The 14747-nt window shown below is 29.5% G+C and overlaps 1 long non-coding RNA gene across 1 annotated transcript; it reads left to right on the top strand.

Annotated features, from left to right (window-relative positions):
- Positions 1-2213: 2213 nt before the first annotated feature.
- Positions 2214-6862, top strand: LOC112463241. Its single transcript, XR_003041760.1, has 3 exons — positions 2214-2247; positions 2322-2890; positions 6608-6862. It is a non-coding gene; the product is annotated as an uncharacterized LOC112463241 (long non-coding RNA).
- Positions 6863-14747: the final 7885 nt, after the last annotated feature.

Genomic DNA, 14747 nt, shown 5'->3' with positions numbered 1-14747 from the left:
CTACGGAGCATGCGCATGTGGCCGCAGGGCATGTTCGTGGTCGCTACATCGCGTCGGTATGACAGGTCTCATAACCTGATAGTCGTCAACTTTAACAGTTAATATCTCGCTTCGCGGGGCCGAGCGGGGCTTTTTTCTGCCAGATTCATTCGTTTTGTGCAAAAACGAATCGATTAAGCCTAATTTCATCGAAATCGGTGAGGAGGGAGCTCTCCTTCAGTTTTACCATATAAACTGATAAACAATTAAACCTACCTAACTTAAACAAGGTAAGATAATATTTGATTAAAATTCCTGATTTCGTAACGCATGTCATTATAGTTTATTTATGTATATTAAACTCCTTTCTTCTGTCCTGATTTGGTCCAGGTAGGTTTAACCCTTAAAGTGCATAGGTTTTTTCGGTACCTTCTAAGTGCATACGACCTCATAGAAGTTAGCCGGACAATTTCAACTTATGACATTTTTTTTACGAATCGATTATTAGTCGTTTGTTATTGATTGTTAGACTAATTATAAAGTTTGTTAGTTAATAGTTTTTACGTAATCACGAAAATAATTTTTAGTGTTAATTTATATATATAGCCGGTAAATATAGAATTCTTTTTCAATTTTCGATTCAAACTGTGGTCAATCGATGCGGAATCGTTCGTTAGTTCCGAATATACTAATTAAAACGTTTGTTAGATCACGGTTTCTAAAAAAACCGAAAAACTGTATATCGTTTAGCTGCCGGAGAGTGCGGGTGAGACGTTTTGTGCAAAAACGCGTCGAATGAGCCTAAATTCATCGTTTTTTTGTGCTGCTGTAGCTAAACTGAAGAATTACCCTATTACGTAATGCGTTCCGAAACCACCACATATTCTACGTCTTACCCCCACTCTCCGGCAGCTAAACGATGTACAGTTTTTCGCTTTTTTAGCGAAACCGTGATCTAACAAACGTTTTAATTAGTATATTCGGAACTAACAAACGATTCCGCATCGATTGACCACGGTTTGAACCAAAAATTGTAAAGAATTCTATATTTACGGGCTATTTAACACTAAAAATTATTTTCGTGATTACGTAAAAACTATTAACTAACAAACGTTATAATTAGTCTAACAATCAATAACAAACGACTAACAATCGATTCGTAAAAAAAAATGTCATAAATCGAAATTGTCCGGCTAACTTCTATGAGGTGTGTATACGTGGGTCTGTCACGTTGTTCAATGCTATTTTTCCCTACTATTTTTAAAAATCCAAAAAAATTTATAAAACATCTGTCTACATTGCAATTGACGAATATCTTCTGACAGGCTTGCAAGTTTTACAATTACAAGCAGATATCACTTTGGGTCGGATGCCATATGCAGCTTAAGGGTTAATCGTTTATTAGTTTATTCATTTATTCCGTTTTTCTTTCATTAATTAATTAATTAATTTAAGGTTTTATTATATTTCATTAAATATATATTTAAAATTTTACATGATTCACGCATTTTTATTTCTTATAATTGAATTTTACTTTAAAGTGAGCGCCTACAAAACGGGTCACCTCTTGATTGGTTTAATCGCCAAACCTGCCGCCATTATGCGCAATACTTCACCTGTCTATTTACACCGTGGCTATCGTTATCGCCTATTGTGCAAGGGGCTTTATGCAAAAGTCTGTGGCCTAATTTACATCAATCACTTGATACGCGTATTAAATAGTAAATAACTAATAAATTAGTTTGATTATTGGCTGATCAGTTCAAATATACTATTTGTTACGCGTATCAAGATCAAGAGATCGGTGTAAACTAGGCCTGTTACTACGTTTACGCGAGCGTTACTTCTGTATAGTAACTTATAATAATTCACCCGTTTAAGCTGGCCACACACACTTTCCGTAGAACGTAACAGTAGGATTTCGACCAATCGCGTTGCTCGATTCGAAAACGTACGGCCATACGTTCCCGAATCGAGTAACACGATTGGTCGAAATCCTACTGTTACTGTTACGAAAAAGTGTGTGTCCGGGGCCTTACGCGGAGTAAATTATCGTAAGTTACTACAAAATCCCGTTTACGCGAAGGAATTATCGTAAGTTACCACAGAAATAACGCTCGCGTAAACGTAGTATGTGTTTCCCGCTTTATGCTACGTATGCAATTTTGTATGCGATGGCCAGGCTTCAGACGATCAGCGAGCTCACCCTACTACATAACGCCGTAACAAGTGGTCTAGACGTTGCTTGTACCAATATGGCTGTCATTTGTTAGTAGTGTATTTTTCTTTGGTTTCATGCGTATTTTGTAAAAAAAAAGCTACGTTTGGTGTCTTTCGTGCAGTGGCGTTCACGTGCCCGCGTGTCATCGCGATCCGTGCCTGACCGTGCCCGAAACCCGTCATTCTCCGCGATGCCTTGTGCTTGAGACGTCCCGTGGTCGGGATGCTGTGCGCGAGAAGCGGAACAGTTGCCCGTCACCAGCCATGTTCATGAAGTGTCTTTTTGTTGTGACAATCCTGTGATATAACACTCTCATGCAACGTGCTGTCTCGCTGAAGCGATCTCGCGCGCGCATCGATATATCTTGGTTTTTTCATATGATTTTTTCATCTTCTTGCCTCGTTTTCTCGTCGCGTCTTATTTCGCCTCGTCTCGTTTCGTTTCGTTTCGTTTCGTTTCGTTTCGTTTCGTTTCGTTTCGTTTCGTTTCGTTTCGTCCTGTTCTGTTCCGTTCCGTTCTGTTCCGTTTTGTTCCGTCCCGACCGTCTCATCTCATTTCGTTCCATCTCGTTTCGCCCCGCCTCATATCGTCTCATTTCGTCTCTCGTCCCGTCCTGTCCCATCCCGTCCCGCGTCTCGTAAGAAATCACTTGCCTGTGTTTGCTGCTATCAAGTAAAGATTAAATGAAAGGTAATTGCATTATACCATGTATGTTTATTTTGTAGTCGAACTTTGTTGCTTAGATATATTTAAGTTCATCAGTATTTGTACGTTTTGCTGACTTTGCCTGTCCATTGCTAACTTTTAAATTGTGTCATTTTTTGGAAACCTAGATTTGTACATCTCTCTTTGCTCTAACTTAACTAGATGTTTTCATTTCTGGAACTCTATTGTTTCTGCAATAATGTTCAGTATAGTTTTCATATTTTTGCATTTTCTGAATACTTATTATATTGAACATATAAATATTAGAACATTTCCTGTATAATCTTGATTATACAATTTTTGTACATGTTCCAAGAATTTTTTTCTTTTGAATTTATATATATTTTTAAGCTTATGCATATATGTATCTTTCATGAAGAAGAAATGCTACGTGTCACATTTCAACGTGACACTTGTATCTTGTTTGTAGCTTATAGGTCACAAGATATCATTTTTTAGCACAAATTTAAAATTATTCTAATATGGTTTGTAGAACATGATGTCACTTTTGCATTGTTTGTCATTATGTCTGTTATACATATATATTACAGCAAAGACATGAAATTAGTAATTATACAGGATATCCCAGATTTTTCCATACAAACTGTAGTAGTATGTTCTATGAGAAGAAATAAGAAAAAAAATGTTATATAAACACAGATCCTAAATGCTTTATTAGAAAGTTGTAGCAAAAGTATGAAATGTATAAGAAACAATTTTACTTAAGTTTGCATTTTAAAGTGTTGCCAGCTTATGTCAGTATTTAATATTAAACTTATTACTCTAGGAATTTGCACCTGTCATAATTGCAAATAAATATTTGTAAAGAGTGTGATATGGCATTCTTTAATTAAGGAATATTCATTAATATTGTCTAACAGAAGCCACTGCATTCCCTGGTACTTGATGTATACAAAATGAATATCTGCGTATTCTTTGTAGCAGCATTTTGGGACAATATTTTACAAGGTACTGTTCATTACTAGTACTCATACAAGTTTTCATAATTATTTTCAATTATTTCAAATAGTAAATACAATTAGAAGAAGTAAGTAAGGTAAACATCATCAAACTGTGTATCACTTATGTATACGGTGTGTTACGTATCTTTGGCAAGATGGTTATTGTTTCTTCACTATAAAATTATAAAGGTCATTGCACGTAACAATATTTTAGTTGTAATCGTAAGGCCGTAAGAAAATAGACCAATCACAGTCGATTATTCTTCTCGTGCTTGAAGAATAATCGAGTGTGATTGGTCTATTTTCTTACAGCCTTACGATTAAAACTAAAACTTTGTTACGTGCAATGGTCTTAATTTTTGCTATAACTTTCTAATAAAGTATTTTGGGATCCATGTTTATGTAACATTTCTTTCTTATTTCTGCTTGTGGAACATCTCAGACAACATGCATGTCTGAAATCGGGACATATGATGTCTTTAAAAGGTTTAATGTCCTGATTCGAGACATGTTCACTGGAATACTACTAAAGATTGTATGGACAAACTTGGGACCCCGTATAGATTTACTAGTGTAAATTTATATATGGAAAAAATATGTACTAGCATTAGTCTTATTGAAAATGATCTTGTTAATTTGATAACAATATTTATGAACCAAATAACATTTTATTAAGACAAGAGCGTGATGTATTTGTTTCATTAAAATCATCATCTGTTTTTTTATGTACTTATATAACTTTCCTAGTAAAAGTGTTAAGAGACAAGATAATAGGTACTTTTACTAGCAGACTTGTGTACTTACTATTCTAATTTAGCAAACATAATCTCAAAATTTCAAAGAATATCAATTATATGCACGCGTGTACGTGCGTACGAACGTACGTACATACGTGTGGATGATAAATAAGTAGGTGGTAAATAATAATTATAATAATAAATTATTACTAAATATTATTTATTATTTAAAGCAACAAAAAAGTATATTTGCTCTTAAATTTCAATGTAGAATCTTTTTTATATCTTTACTTTAATGCTATGATATATTATTGTATTATAATATAAATATATTGATTTTTAAATAAAATTACACAAAATAATATTCTTGTGATTAATACAATGTAGTAATGAATAAAATTGACTTTTATTCAAGTACAAAACCTGCAATGTACTACATCTACTATTAGACTTCGTCTCAAGATTAAGAAGTATTGTATCTTTTCTTAAAATTTTTGAAGTATTAAAAAATTCCTAAAATATACATATTTTACAAAATTTTCTTTAAAATTTCTTGTTATTTAGATTGTTCCTGATTACATAGATTATTGATTGTCATATGAATGAGATTTTACTTTATTTAATGTACTTACAAGTTTTTATTTATTTTTCCAGTTATTGTATATGTATTCAGAAAGATACAGAATATATTTTATAACAAAGTTTATAAAGTACAACAGTTTATTAGGGAGATTATTTTTAAATAAGAATTGTCTGTGAGTGTAGAAATCTTTACTTCATCCTAGTTAGTTTTCATACATAAAAAAAATCAAATTTATTTATAAATTTATAAAAAGTTTATAAGTTTTATGTTAAATAATTTGTAAGAAAAAGAAATAAAACATAGAATATCATTATTTATCTCAAAATATATTTGTAGGTTGAAATATATTTTTAGTTATGCTTTTGATATCAACAAATGAATTACTATATTGTAAATAAGTTATTGCCGATATTTGGTTTATTATACCATTGCATACTATCTGTTTAATAAAAAACAATTCAAACAATTAGAGATATTGAATGTAAGAATTGGATCATTATTCACATGAGAAAATATTCTTCTTTAATATATCAGACTTATTTTAGGAATGTAAGGAATATTAGGCATATAAGGAATATTCTTTATATTTTTTTATTTTTAATTTTATTTTTTTAAAGATAATTTAACATTTCATAACTTAAACTTGCATATTTATTATTACTTCAGGTTCTGTATTTTATACAGTTGTTTTCAAATAAGTAAAATTAATAAATGAATCAATTATTGAAAAAATTTTGTCTGAAAATACTAATGTAGTGGCAAGGATATATTACTATTATAATTTGAGATTAATTTTCTTAATCTTTTTCAATAACAGAAACTCGATCAATGGATTGATTATTCATTAAGATTTAGAACATGATCTATGATCGTATAACACATTTTTGCCTAAAATAATATTTCTAAGTTGCCTAAGTTACTTTATATTTATTGAAAGTCTGCTTTATACGGAGGGTTCCAAAAATTAATTTAAATATAATTTTCAACAACTCTCCATTCCTGCATATTTTGATGAATAGAGTGAATTCAAACAAATTTCTTAAAATGTTATGTTTTATATACCCATATTGTATATGTATATGTAATGTATATGTATATATATAAGTTCAAAGTATTCACAGGATGCCAGAATTGTATTTTTAATTTATATTATTTTTTTTAACTCAACTCACATGTATGTGTAAAAACGTATTTTTATATACATATCATATGTTGCATGAGAGGAATGACGATAAATAATAGAGAAAGATTTTTAAGAGAATCTCGTAAAATTATTTTTTCAATTTAATTATGTATTTTGTATGAAAATATGCATATATAACTGTATTATTAAGAATTTTATATGGAATAAACCTCACTTCGTCAAATGTGCTTTGAAGAGTTTTGAAAAACCTTATAGTATAAGAGAGAATTATGGCAGGTCGGTAGCAACAGAGGTGAGGCAGGGTGGCGCTCAAAGGAGGGATGAATGGAACGGCAGCGCTACGACACAGCGTCGGGGCTGGTGCAGGCACCATCAGTGGTGGAGCCATCGACCCAGCGCCCATCGCCACTTTGGTCGTATACAAGGATGATGCTGGGTTTGGAATGAAAGTTTCTGGTGACAATCCAGTCTACGTTCAGTCCGTAAAAGAAGGTCTGCTTGAAAGTTCCATGTTTGGATTAATATTTGCATAATTAGTTTTTAGTAGGTCGTAGAATTGTTTTGAAATTACAAAAATTCTCCCCCAAGAGACAATACGTTCCTGTACAAAATTTTTTATATATAATTTTATTTGAAATTAAAAATAAAAAACAAATGTTTATAATTATACATAAAAAATATTTGTTTTCTTTTTCTTGTACAATTTCTGTTTGTATTAAGAGAAAAAATAAGAAAAATTAGAAAATAATTTGGAAAAATAAAATATTGCATTTTTTTCCAAAAAGTAAAATTTGACAAAATGAGAAAAAATATCTAGATATAGTTATATATGAGTATAATGATCACATATAAAATAAAATTACATATGATTATATATAGGATATTGTATAATCTAATCACAAGTTTATATTTTTGTAAAAAAAAAACAATGCAAAAGTTATTTTTATAATTATTTTAAATTATCCTCATTATTTTTCCTATGTATATGGACAGAGATTATATAAAGAAAATATGTAATTTTTTAAATATATAATTACATATATTTATATAAAGATTTTTTTTACCAGGATATGCTTAAGGATGATCTGGCTATACAATCCCAGACAAAAATTACTTTAATTTAAAATTGGGTAAAATTCTATGCTTTTTTGTGAGTTAAGACATGCACCATATGTGCTCGTATCATGTAAAGGACTTAAATAATGCTCGTTAATATGATATTTGGCACTACAAATAAATATATTTATACATTTTGCAAATTTTATGATTGTCAGCAAAAAACTTTTGGATGTGAATTTTACCTTAAACAAATTGTAAGAAACGACAAAATGTTACATATATTAGTAATATTTTATGTATACAGATATTAAATAATACTTAAAAACGCATAAGATGTGTAAAAAAATGTCATGGACATAAATATTTATCTTTCTAGCCCTATGTATCTTAAACCTATTTTCAGAATTTTACATTGCTTTTTCATTAATAACTTGAGAATGCCTCAGTGAAGCAATATCAACTTTTTTAGAAACGTTGCTCAGTATTTTATTTACTCACAAACAAAGTTTCAGAATATTGTCAATGGTACTTCCTTATAATTTTGTTTATATAAGTGAGAGTATGCTGTCATTTCATAAGAACTCATGTAAAATTAAAAATCGGTTAGAGAATCGATTTCAGGTTTTGCACACATGTTCAGATAATAAATAGAAACAATACCTATATTAAATTTTCAAGATATTGTTAATGTTAGAAAGTTAGCGCCAGAACATCCTTAAGGATGTATTGCACCTATTTTCAAAGCACTACCAAGTGGATAAAAATTTGTGAGACGGTTCTTTTAGTCTTCCTGATGTGCTACAAAAAAAGTAGAAACGACACCACTAAACAGTTGCTGAGATATAACGATTTTACGTTTCACTGCGTTTACAAGTATTCTTATGGAAAGAGACGATTTTGACGGATAAAACAGCTAAAAAAATGTTGAAGGAACGCTACCACGATTTTGAATTTTTTTGTACATCTAGTTTACGACGAAATGAAAATATCTGCCAAGTTTCACGTGTCTTCACTACACCGTTTTAAAGAAATAAATTAATAATTAATGATAATTAATATAATTAATTAATTATTAATTATTAATTTTATTAATAATTTGACATTATCAAGTTGAAATCAGGGAATTTTCACTGCCAAAAGTTTAGGCTCATAAATTACAAAAATTGCAAATAATACTGGAAAAAACATTTGTAAAGTAAAAAATACCTTTGTAGGAGTAAAAATAAGACTCCTACTATCATTTGAGTATCTTACATCTAGATTTACTATCCGTTAGGCATAGATATTTAAGTATTTCAAATTTCATGCACTTTTGTCTAAGATTGTACCAGTGATACATCCTTGAGCTAATGTATATAAAATTTACTGATACCAATTTGGAGACACTTATATTTCACGACATTATACACGAATAGAATCTTTTTAGATTTTCTTGAACCATGTACAAAGTGTACAAATCAGTATATACAAGTGTCTTTAAATTTATTTAATTTATCAGTTTACGAATCCGACGTTGAAATTAAAAATAACATTTAATACAATGATCAAATATATAATATATGCATCAATTTGTGTGTTATGCTTGTAATTTTAATGGATTTATAGGCTGTTTAAAAAAATCATAGCTATCAAGTTTGATATAGATTAATTTCTATATATACGAAAATTAACTAATTAATGGCCATTGAATTGTTTATTTTAAATCTTGTAATTATGATCTCAAGTAATTAACAACTTCAAAAATTTTTAAATACTAATTTAAAGGAGCATTTTCTTTTTTTATAATTAAAGATGTTATTTCTGTAGTTCTCTAAAAGTTAATAAATTATTACTAAATAATATATATGATTATACACATACTTTTTTATAGCAACAGTTGTATCTGTATACGGGGCATTCCATGCCAAATCGCCTAGGTTTGACCCTTGACCTCTCAGATTTGGTTCGTGATTTTTTATGTTATTGTTCCAACTCCAAAATACACTCAGATTTTTTTATAAATTTGATTTATTTATCATTTTTTAAGCCGACATTGTTGATCACAATTTAAAAATCTGAAAAAATTCTCAAAAATCTTATATCAAATATCAAAATTTTTAAGCCTTGACTCAGAGTGGGCCGACGTTTGCTCCTATTTTTTTTTTTAACTTTTTCGAGCTTGTTTCAAACTAAAAAAAAAAAAAAAAAAAAAAAAAAATGAAAAATTGGAAGCATAAGTTAGTCCACTATAAACTGTTGCTTGAACATTTATATATATATACTAGCTGGTTACCCGGGCTTCGCCCCGGAGGACATGTGTAATAATACACGCAAATAATCTCACTCAATAGTGTCTCTCTCTCTCTCTCTCTCTCTCTCTCTCTCTCTCTCTCTCTCCCTCCCTCCCTCCCTCCCTCCCTCCCTCCCTCCCTTTCTCCCTCCCTCCCTCTCCCTCTCATGAAAAATTGGATTATTTTACACACATATTTTAACAAAATTTTGGCATCATTCTTTTTTGTGTAAATTATTTCTTGGAAATTTTTTTTTCCATTTATCCAAATTTTTAATGATAATCTTATTTATATAAAAATCGAATAAGTTGTTTCTCTCGTTTTAACTGCAGGGTATTGCAAGAAAACTCCAATAACTTCTCTATCACTCGCGACAGTCACAAAAGCCACGAATTGAAGTGACTGTTCACATATAATATGTGAAATAAACAACTTAGCCTACATAAAAAAATAAATTGTTATCAAAAACTAATACACATCGTGGCAATTAAACCCATCCTCGAAAAATTAATAAAATTTTTGAAAGATTGGTAACGAAAAACTAATACAGTTTATAACACTTCCCGAGAAATTCTACCTCTGTTTTATATACAATTCTTTAAGATTCGATCAATTTATTTCCCGAAAAATTGGAAAAATTTTGGTACCAGTTTCCAAAAAGATCGGAAACAAAAAATTATACACTTTATATCACTTTTTAGAAAATTCTATCCCTGTTTCATATATAATTCTTTGAGATTCGGTCAATTATTTCGCGTAAAAATTAAAAAAATTAGAAAAACCGGTTTCTCCAGAAGATCGGTAACAAAAAACTATACACTCTATAGCACTCCCCGGAAAATTCTACCCCTATTTTATATGGTTTTAATATAAATCCGGTCCAATAGTTTTTAAGTTAAAAACGTTCAAACATACACCACTTGTAAGAATTAAAAAAATTTAAAAAATGGGTTTCCAGAAAATAGATAACGAAAAACTATACACTCTATAGCACTCGCTGAAAATTTCTACCTATTTTATATAATTCTAATATAAAAATTTGGTCCAATAGTTTTTTAGTTAATAACGTTTTTTGCTTCCTCATAGAGGAAGCTTTGTTTTCGTAAAAAAATTTTTTTTTAGTTGTTTTTGCCAATGTGTTCAGAATGTTCTAAAACGTCGAAAAATCGCTATTTTAAAAAATGTCGGTATGTGTGTATGTATGTGTGTATGTGTGTATGTATGTATGTGCCAAATTTACCGAAATTTCTATAACTCCAGAACTAATCAACCAAATCTTAACGAATTATACATGAAATAGGGGTAGAAAAAACTGAAGAATATATAGAATTAATAAAAATTGCTAATAATCAAGGGGTTCTTTTTTAATAAAATTTTGAATTTTTGCAGAAATGTTTGTTTATGCTTTAATTTCCGCAAATTTGGAGATATCGATCTATTTCTAATTTTATTATATTCTTCAATCTTTTCTACCCCTATTTCATATATAATTCTTTAAGATTTGGTTGATTAGACTCAGCTTTATACGTGATCAAAGGTCCCTAATTTTTAGAAAAATGTCTGTAATAGTTCTAACTTCTGTAAATTTTAAGATATCGGTCTATTTTTAATTATGTTAGGCAGGCCTTCCTCTATGAGGAAGCCAAAACAAATAGAGGAAGCTTTGTGAGCAAAGGTTTCTACTTGCACACTTAAAAACTATGAAGAAGCAATGTGCAGGTTTCTACTTGCACACTTTACTTGTTTTTTATTTTTTCTAATTTCTACGGGTGGTGTATGTTTGATCGTTTTTAACTTAAAAACTATTGGACCGAATTTGTATTAAAACCATATAAAATAGGGGTAGAATTTTCCGGGGAGTGCTATAGAGTGTATAGTTTTTCGTTATCTATTTTCTGAAAACCGATTTTTTTAATTCTTTTAGCCGTAAGAATTAGAGAAATTAAAAAAATCGGTTTCCAGAAAATCGGTAACGAAAAACTACACACTCTATAGCACTCCCCGGAAAATTCTAGCCCTATTTCATGTACTTGTGGTAAAAATTCGGTCCAATAGTTTTCAAGTTATTAACGTTCAAACATACACCACCCGTAAGAATTTTATATAATAGTATAGATAATAGTATAGATGATATAGATATGTTTTATTAGTCTAGGCGACGCGACGGAGAGAAAAAAAGAGTCTACACGGAATTAAGTCAACAAGTGTTAAAAATTGATGAAGCTGTAAATTTTTGTGACCCTAAAAACATACTAAATTTGCAACCTCAACATTTTTCCACTGATGCCGCCATCTTGAAATAATGACGCCGAAAACCAGTTTTTTGCGAATATCTTGTTTCCACTGAAATTTAGAGCAAAAGTATCTAATACAAAGTTGTAAAGCACAAAATTTCCTACAACTTTTGTTCCAAACACTTTTTTCTCAGATAAATAGTTTACGAGTTATAGCAGAGGAAAACGGAGCTTTTTTGCAATTTGTGAAAACAATAGATTTTTCCTGGATTTGAAAGATTGTTATCGTTATTATATTATTATTTTATTATTATATGTATATGTAAGTACGTATAAATTAGCACCATTTGTAATAAAATGTTTGTAGAGGAACGAGTCTGGAAGCAATCGAAAGCTGAGAGTTTAAGCTTTAGACTGCTTTTTTAAACATCGCTCTGCGATTATTTTTCACGAAGATACATAATTAAATGACGTAAAACTACTTAATTTATTTTGCAAGCTCATAAATTAGTAAACAATATTTAGTCGCAAAATAATTAATTTTATTCATTTTAAGTACAGTTCTCTCTTAAGCCGGAAAGATGTGGGATGGTTTTCTTGCAAAGGAATTGTAGCTCAATAATCAAAATGCGCGTATTTTGCGAGCTCATAAATCAGCAAATAATATTTAGTCGCAAAATAATTAATTTCATTCATTTTAAGTACAGTTCTTTCTTAAGCCAGAAAAATATATGGTGGTTTTCTTGCGAAGGAATTGTAGCTCAATAATCAAAATGCGCGTATTTTAAGAGATTATACTTAGAATTTATACGCTATATGAATTATATCCGTGATACAATATATTTTAATTTTTCTCAATATTTTTCTCTTGAATTGCATCAATTAAAGGATTGTTTGGAGATTAAGAAAGTGAGCTCAAAAATCAAAACTATATCTTTAAAAGCAACTATCACTTTAAAAGCTCATAAATAGCTCCTAATTCTGCCGCAAAGATCGATTCAATATCTCTATTTTTAAGTAGTACGGGGGGCTGAGTCAATGTTGACTCAGCTCCTCCCCACAAAAAATTATAAATTTCTGCCCAGTGTGACAAACTCAAAATTTTAATCTGTGGGATATAAAAACTCATAAATAACTTATAATTTTACGCTACTTGTTTTTTAATTTTTGCAAGGTAGGGGAGAGCCAGCTTAACAGAGGTAATAGCATATTTCACAGTATTGAAAATTCTTCAATTTAACAAATAAAATATAGATTAAAAAATAAAAATACTTACATTTTATAAGCTGAACCACATCAGTATGCGTAGATTGCATTACATTGACTCCATTTACCTTCAACATAAAAAAAACTAATATTATACTCTGGGAAAAATAAAGACCTTACTTTGAAGTCCACGATTACGCGTAACTAAAAATCGTAATTAACTATTCTATTTCAAAGATTTTTAAGTTATACTAGTCAATTCTCTCAATTAGGTCTGTCAATATTCAGTTATGCAAAACTAATTTTCACTTAAGGGACACTAACCAAAATGTTAATTAGGATTACGACATCTAAATAATTTGATTATCTAAAATAGTGGGCTCTAAAGTGTATATAGTATATATACGGGTGTCTGAGACCACCCGTCCATTCCTTTTCTTTCAAAAACTAAGCATTTTAAAGAAAAACATTTCAGACAAAAATTATATTGTTTTGAGGGGAACATAAGATGGTGTCATTGATTTGACCTTGGATGGCATCATTAAGATCCCTTCAGTTTCTTAAATAGAACCCTCTATTTTTTATTGCATATTTTTATAGCTTATGTCGAGAGCTTTCCAAAACACTATAATTAAGTATTTTTTCAAATTATATATATATATATATAAACAAATGTCTTTCATACATAACATTTTACTTATTATAACGATAAAAAACTGATAACCTTATAGATATACACTAATTTCTTTCAATTTAAAGAATTATATTTTAGATGTTTTAATAAAACAAATTATGAAATGAGTTAAATATTCTATGTTTAGATAATCATAAATGTGCTAGATTTTTTCGTATATTTTTTATTCTTTTATTTCTCTAATTTTATGCTTTTTTTGTATTTTTCTCTATTTAGCATTTGACTAAACATATGTGACAAAACAGTAGAAAATCAGTTCAAAAGAAAAAAGATAAAAAATAAGGAAATATAGAATAAGAAATAGAATTTTGATTGTATTATGTAATGATTATACTGTAAAAAGAATTTACTCTTTATAATATACTGTTTATATAACATACTTTATAATATATTATTTATTATAATTATACTATTAAAAAGAATTTTTTTTAATTTAAACAGATTTGTAATCCTTAATCTATCAACTTTGTGATATTTTTATCAAACAATAATCAAATGTACATCAATTAAAGTCTTATCATGTAAAATATAGGTATAAAATCCATTTAGAAGAGTTAGATACATATCTAAAAATGCAAACGGTTGATTATACAATAATGCATTGCAATAAGTAGTATAAGTACAAGATAAAAATATCCCACATTCAAACATGCACACTAAATTGTTCTAATATATAAAATAAAATTTTCCAGATGAACGTAAAGTTATATAACAAAAAATAATATATGTAGTATATCACACATGGAATAAAAGTAATTAACAAGCTAGACTAACAAGCTTCCTGTAGCTTTTTTTCAGTAAACCTTATTATCTTGTATTCACCTTGATTATTTTGTCACCCGCATGAAGACCAGCTCTTGCTGCTGCACCACCTAAAATACACCATTATTGTAAAAATATTAATAAACTATAAGAATGTATGTATAGGACATGCTATGCCAATGGATTTGACC

The sequence above is a fragment of the Temnothorax curvispinosus genome, unplaced genomic scaffold, assembly GCF_003070985.1.
Source record: "Temnothorax curvispinosus isolate PA1 unplaced genomic scaffold, ASM307098v1 QBEX01013131.1, whole genome shotgun sequence".
In the NCBI taxonomy this organism is placed as follows: Eukaryota; Metazoa; Arthropoda; class Insecta; order Hymenoptera; family Formicidae; genus Temnothorax; species Temnothorax curvispinosus.
Note: the sequence above shows the minus strand (reverse complement) of the source record. Positions and strands in the feature narration are given on the sequence as shown.